This window comes from Halyomorpha halys, unplaced genomic scaffold (assembly GCF_000696795.3).
Source record: "Halyomorpha halys isolate HHAL.00 unplaced genomic scaffold, Hhal_1.1 Scaffold1178.1, whole genome shotgun sequence".
Classification (NCBI taxonomy): domain Eukaryota; kingdom Metazoa; phylum Arthropoda; class Insecta; order Hemiptera; family Pentatomidae; genus Halyomorpha; species Halyomorpha halys.
This window is the reverse complement of record NW_027113132.1, coordinates 93,517-100,836: the sequence shown is the minus strand read 5'-3', so window position 1 is coordinate 100,836 and position 7,320 is coordinate 93,517. Positions and strand designations below refer to the sequence as shown.

General features: G+C 35.5%; 2 long non-coding RNA genes across 5 annotated transcripts in view; one reads left to right on the top strand and one right to left on the bottom strand.

The window, feature by feature from the left end:
- Positions 1-7,320, bottom strand: part of LOC136796602 (uncharacterized) — a 115,317-nt gene that overhangs the window by 58,909 nt on the left and 49,088 nt on the right. The gene's annotated exons all lie outside the window — the stretch shown is intronic.
- The window catches only part of LOC106688691 (uncharacterized), a 3,609-nt gene continuing 2,106 nt past the window's right edge, over positions 5,818-7,320 (top strand). Inside the window, exons 1-2 of the long non-coding RNA XR_001344353.3 lie at positions 5,818-6,092; positions 6,179-6,506. This is a non-coding gene — a long non-coding RNA (uncharacterized lncRNA). The remainder of the gene's footprint in view (positions 6,093-6,178; positions 6,507-7,320) is intronic.

Here is a 7,320-nt window from a genome sequence, read left to right as displayed (position 1 = left end):
TGTTCAAAAACATCGATGTATTTTTGGTAACGTATTGTTAATAACACTATTTTAAAACATCGATGTTTTGTGGAAAATGTATTGTAAGCAACGATATTTTAAAACATCGATGTTTCTTGGGTTATGCAATGTATGCAACGATATTTTAGAACATCGATGTTTTTTGGGTAGTGTAATGTAAGCAACGATATTTTAAAAACATCGAAGTGTTTTGTAGTCGATGTCGGATTCATACTTTCAAAAACCACTTCTGACAAGCCGTAAAATGCGTGATCGTTGGAACAGACTTTATGCTACTCAAATGGATGTTCAAAAACATCGATGTATTTTGGGTAACGTAGTGTAACCAACGATATTTTAGAAACATTGATGTTTTTGTAGTCGATGTCGGATTCTTTGTTTAAAAAACCATTTCTGACAGGCCGTAAAACGCGTGATCGTTGGAACAGACCTTATGTTTCTGAAATAGTTGTTCAAAAATATCGATGTTTTTTAGGTAATGTATTGTAACCTACATATTTTAAAACATCGATATATTTTGGGTAATATATTGTAAGTAACGATATTTTAAAACATCGATGTTTTTGTAGTCGATATAGGATTCTTAGTTTCAAAACCCACTTCTGACAGGCCGTAGAATGCGTGATCGTTTGAACAGACCTTATGTTATTCAAATGGAAGTTCAAAAACATCGATATATTTTGGGTAATGTATTGTAAGTAACGATATTTTAAAACATCGATGTTTTTGTAGTCGATATATGATTCTTAGTTTCAAAACCCACGTCTGACAGGCCGTAGAATGCGTGATCGTTGGAACAGAACTTAAGTTTCTGAAGTAGTTGTTCTAAAACATCGATGTTTTTTGGGTAATGTATTGTAAGCAACGATATTTTAAGACTTTGATGTTTTTTGGAGTCCATGTCCTTTTGGTTGATTGAAAAAGCACTTCTGACTGTCCGGAGCATGGGTAGTCTTTAGAACAGTCTTTATGTTACTGAAATGGTTAAAAAACACATGTTTTTTGTCGACGTTTTTTTAACATCGATGTTTTTTTATTGATGTCGCATCTCTAGTCTGTAGGTCTGGTCTTTAGTCCTGTACCAGCAGTTTTTGATGTTATTGCGTTGTTTTATGAAAGTGAGTACGTGTTGGGGTGGTGTGGGTAGGTGTATTGGTGTGGGTGTGAATGTGGGTATTGATGTGTTTGCAGCGTCTCGTATGGTTTGTTGTAGAATGTCAATGGACGTACTTATATCTTGTGGTGAGTTTAGTGTTGTAATGTTGGATATGTTGTCGTATACGTGTGTTTTGTAGAGTTTCCAGTCGGCTTGTCGAAAATTGTATTTGATGTCTGTAGGTGGGGTTGGTGTTGTGTGTTTGCCTAATTGATAAAGTACTGGTAGGTGGTCATTGTCACTAAACTCTAGTGCAGTGCAGTTAGTGAATCTGTGTGGTTGTTGCGTGAGAAGTAGGTCAAGTGTGGATGTGTATGAAAATGGTATGGGTTTGATGTTTGTCTGTAAGTGTGTGCATCAGGGTGTATTATTGTGTATTTTGTTTTAGTCTGGTAGTTTCCTAGTACATTGCCTTTTGCGCAGTTCCATGAGTGGTGTTTGGCGTTTAGGTCACCTAGTATGATGTGTTGTCTGTCGTCCTCGATGTCACAGAGAAAGGGGTAGGGTTTCTAGCTCATGTTTTCATTTCATGAGCCCTGCTATGTTATAATTAATTATGCAATGTCTAGCCATTGATCCTTGGGAGTGTGTTTTGAAGCACAAGGTTAAGTGTACACACCAATGTTGTGAACATAGTTTTCATGTCCTGGAACATTGACATGAGGTTGGAAACCCATGCAAGTTCCGAAGACGGTGGTTGGGTGGTTGGTGGAGGAGGGCCGTATATAATTCTGCTCGCATAAGAGGAGGGGTCTGATTTTTTTTTGTTGAGGTTGAGGAGCCTCTTGGATGTTTATGGTGGAGGGCCTAATGGTTTCCCTCTTGACTTGCAAGATTTTGATCTTGTCAGCCCTTTTCGTACATTTTGTATATGAGGATACATGATCCTCGTTACAGTGAATGCACTTTGGTGGGGTGCTTCTTGGGCATTCATGGGATGGTTTTCCCCGCAGCGGACGCAGATTGTCATTCTGCTGCAGTAATTTTGCGTGTGGCCAAATTCCTGGCAATTATAACATTGCTTGGGGCCAGTTTGTTTGTTTCTCATTTTTTCAAATGAGTATATCATGTGGTCTATGGGACCCACTTTTTTAATATCTTCTAGTGTGGCTGTGTGTTCAGTTGTGACGATAATATGCGTCAAATCTGTTTTTTGCCCGGCGGCATTTGTTATTTGCACTTTTGCATCCTATGCAATTGACGGAAACCAGAAAGGCGTTCCGAGAATGCTTCGGTGATTGAATCTAAAGGGTGATTAAGGTTAAACCCTTTGATAATGAATTTTTTAAGAGGTTTGGTACCCCGTGGAGCGTACGTATAGTAATATACGTTTTCTATGGCCTCTAGATAGCGAAGGACTTTGTCGTAGTCTTGTTTAGTGTTGGGTAAAATTTTGTTTTCCTCTTTTGAGGAACGGATACTAAAATTTAGAATGTTAGCCTGTTTAAAGGCATCCCGTAATTGTACCGCCGATACCAGGGGATTAATTACTATAGGTGGTGGTCTAACTTGTTTTGTAGTTGTGCTTGTGTTAGTTGTGGTGCTTGTAGTGGGTGTGTGTGTGTTATCCGCAATATTGGTCTCAGAGAGTCCGTCGTATGAATTGTTGAGTTTCATTGGTGGTTGGGGTCGAGGATTAACCCGGGCAGTAATTTTTGGCTCTGTAAAGCCTTGCTCATCAGTGGTGGTGATGCGACGTCTCTTACTACGCCTAGTTTGGTCTGTATTGTTATCGACAACCATTGCAGTTGGATTCGTCATGTTAGAAAAATAAAATAAAATCTTAATAAACTTAAACTTAAAAGATAAACTTAATATATGGTATTTAAAAACTAGGTTTTAAATAATAGATTTAAAAAAAATTTAAGAGAAACTGTTTACTCACGCGCCCTCACATAGCAAGGGGAAGCTAAAAAAAAACACGTGGCAATGACTCAGCAGTTTTCAGAAAAACCGTTGGTGACGTCGAGGCAGTAGACTAGCAGGAACAACTTACGCTTCCAAAGTTCATATTTCATATTTTAATCGATTGCTTTTGACTAGTTTTGGACACTGACCAATCCACTCTACTAACCCAAATACTAACACCAGCGCCCCTTCCAGTGCGTTGGCAAAAGCTACATCACCGTAGCCAATGAAATCTCTACAAGACAGAGACACATATAGTTTTTTGTTTTAGTGCAGCCGGAAAATAACCCCTCCCCATTCCATGTTAGCCCCTGGCAATCCAGCCACCTAATGTATAAACCGCCTTCAGCGGACCAAGTTTGTTACATCTTATAATGCCGTAAGCCAACCCAAGATAAAATGTATTTAGTTTATATATAATTCTTTGTTTTTCAGTCCTATATATAATTGTAATATTTTTTTTTTTTTTCCGAACCCTCTAAAAACAGAAATAAAATGTGAATTAGTAGTGCATTACTGTGTAGAAAGAAAAAGTAATTCGTGTTGTGTCTTACCTTTTACTACCTTTGGTATTTAAAGGTTACCTGTTATATTTAATTTTACATATGAGCTATCCTTTCAGCAGCTATTTGAGTCCGGAGGTGAGGGGCCTCCCTCCTCGTCTATATATAATTGTAATAGTTTTAATAAATAAAAATAAATAGGAGGTAAGAAAAAAAAAAAGAGTTTTAGTGCACCAATAAAACGAGGTATACCCCAACACCTCACAAAGCTCAGAAATTAAACACCAGCACTTTCATTGTATAAAATCAACCATTCCTTAGAATAGAGCTCTGCTCTAGTAAAAGGAACTAGCGCAGATATACAGTATATTTTCTATTATATTAGTTCAATTTTATTTTGTTTATATTTATAATTGATTTTAGGGGCTTGGAAAAAAAAAACTAGTTTTAGAATGATTATGCATTGGAGATCTCAATCCTTCAAGAATGTTACGAAATGTAATAAAGAATTATTTCAATATTTTGAGGCTAATTACTAGATGACACTAACGGGGTATTACGAAGTAACTTGAGATATTAAACTTCAAAATCGGTTGTGGAGTTCAATTACGAAATTAAGAAATTGTCAAGACATTGACAACTGGGACATTTTATAATTTTGAAGGAGTATTGAAAGCAAAATGAAGAATTTTAGGAATCAGAATAAAAACTAAGATGAGAGATAAGTATCTGAGTCATAAGTTGAAAAAAAAAAAGAAACATTAATGCATAATCGTTATGAAGTGTACATAGTAGTACTCAACTTTTCAAACTTCAAGGGTGCTTACAATTTTATGTATTAATGTATATGTATAAAAAGCTACAATATTTCTCATACTTTATTTTAGATCTATAAAATATTAATCAGTTAAATATGTTAAATGGATAACTTTGTATTCCAACTGATAACATTTCATTGTGTTTATGCATCAAACTTTCGCAGAAGATTTCTTAAGGACTATCTATTATTTTGATTAAACTATAGCTTACACTTATCTCGTATTTTCACCTTGTAATATAAATATATTGTATTATATAACTGTTCATTCATTATAAAAATCTTGTAAAAAATAAAACATCCTCACTTCTAGCTTTGTATATGATATTTTATACTTATTACTATTTTAAGATATAGAAATTATAGAAAATTATATAGAAAAAGATTACAAAACATAAACAATAAGAAAAAAAATCATGTATCACTATTATATATTTTAATATTTACTGAAACAATTTACTAAACAATTGTCCAACTAGCAGTTAGGCGGCACTGCTTTTTGAATCAAGTGTTTCTCTCTTCATTGTACCATCTATATATTTATTATCTCTTCTTGTATTTCATCTTTATATTTAATGTACTTCAAAGTTATTGACATTAATGTAATGTGACATAAAACTATTTTATAATTTCTAACATACGGAGGTGGGAGGAGTTATATTTCAGGTAACCAAACTATTCTAACTACAGTAGGGGTCCAAGTTTTCATTCCGTACACGCCGTCACGAAATAAAAGTAACCCCCCACCCTCCCCCAGTCTTGACTCAAACCGACGTCGCTGCAAACTCGAGATTGCTAAGGTAACGCCTCAACTCTCTCGGCTACAAGCGGCCTATTATCGTTAAACCTATTATTGTTACCATTTGAAGAATACGACGAATGAGAATATTAATATTCCCTCAAAACTTTCAAGGTTAGCCTCTATTCTGAGCCCCATTGCTGGGTCTAACAGGAAATTTTAAACGTCACCAAATAGAATTGTAATTTTAATAACAAATCCCATTATCTTCTACGACGAGGATATTATTTTAAAAAAGTAGGCATTTTTATATAAAAACCTATTAGCTTTTTTTCTTAATGAATGATTCCTACCAGACTGAGAGGCCTCACTGCCTACAAAAATTATTTATCGAGGTATTAATCAATCGATGTACACTAAGCCAAACAAACTCCATAGCACATTATTAACGCCAACAAATCAGTTGGATGCCATTAAACATTTTCTGTTTCTTAATCGGTTCTTTTATCCGAAGTCGTTCGCCGGTCACCTCCGCTTAAATTAAATATTGTTAATAATTGTAAACGCCCTTCTGTTGGGGACACCCATAGAATGGAGTGATCACGTCACGTGGTATTGTAGAATAATAGAATCTAAATTCACTTAATATATAATAACAAGAGTAAATATTGACATAGAATAAACTGATAACAGATGTGGGCAATGACAAAATATTAACAAAAACGCAAAAACTGGACTGCATCACGTAAAAACTGTTGTCAGCTTGAACAAGCTGACAATTATTCAAATATACTAAATATAGTAACTGTTAAATGTAAATGTAACACTTAATTCATAAAAAGCTAAATAATTCTGATAATCCCTATCTTGGGGGATTTTATCAAGATTAATTAATTTGTGTGATATTGCTGACAAAATAGTACTGTGGATGAGCCTAGGCCAAAAGAGGTACAATATTGCTTAGCATGGTTAGTGAAATTTAGATTATTGAATATAAAATTTGGGTTATATATAATATATTTTTACTTTTTCAGCTCAATTGGTGGCTAATTGAAAGGTCTCTGTAAAACTGATGAATTGAAAGTAATTTTACTTTAACACATACAAACAAGTGATATTATCCTGAGCTCAGATGCTTCTCTCTCATATAACTTAGATTATCTGGGGTCCAGTACCCCAACTAGTGCCGATTGGTGGCAGGAGTTCAATGTGCTCTTAATGAATGCTAATTTTAAATAATGTTCATTCAATAATTGATGATCAAAATTAAAAACTCTGTCAGTACATTATAATCACCTTATCGAAACAGTACAGGCCATGTAGTGAGTTGGTATAAAACATACAATAAATCCGATTTGAGAGGTAAGTCAATATTTATCCTCAATTTATAGTCAAATTTTAGTTTATATCGGTATCACTGCCTTTTTGCGTTAATGACACTTACTTTGTTTATTTGTGGTTATATCTATGCAAGTTACAATCTGCTAGGTTAGTTTCGTTATCGCTGTCGTGCTGTAAATCATGGCTGCTTCGCTTTCTATTTACACCAAAGAAAAGCAACGATCAGTGATCCGTTTTTTGTGGTCTAAAGGCTTATCAGGGGCCGAAATTCATCGAAGAATTTCGGTAAAGTATGGGAACAGTGTTTTGCCACAACCGAGTGCCTACAAAGAGATTGAAAATTCAAAAATGGTCGCACAAGTGTTACGCACAATGGAGGAACCGGACGACCATTTACCACCACAAATGAAGAAAACAAAGAGTTCACGTGAAATGGTGGTCTTAGACAGACGAGTAACTATTGATGAAGTGCCACATCTTCTGCAAATTAGTCATGGTTCTACCTACGAAATCATCCACAACAGACTTAGGTTTCATAAAGTTTGTGCAAGATGGCATAAATTTTGTCCCAAAACCAGTCACAGTTGCATAAACAACCGCGCTTAGACACCAGTCAAAAACATTTGGATCGCTATAGCAACGAACGGGACCACTTCTTTACGAGCCGGAGAGTAAACGGAGAGTATGGAATGGAAACATTCAAATTCGCAGTGCAAGAAAAAGTTCAAGATAGGGACCCAGCAGTCAAGAAGGCTCTCAACTCCATCACTACCCAGATCAGGAATCTTCTGCGCCAGTGGAAGACTGCGGTCTGGCATGATCGCTTAAGAGCTAC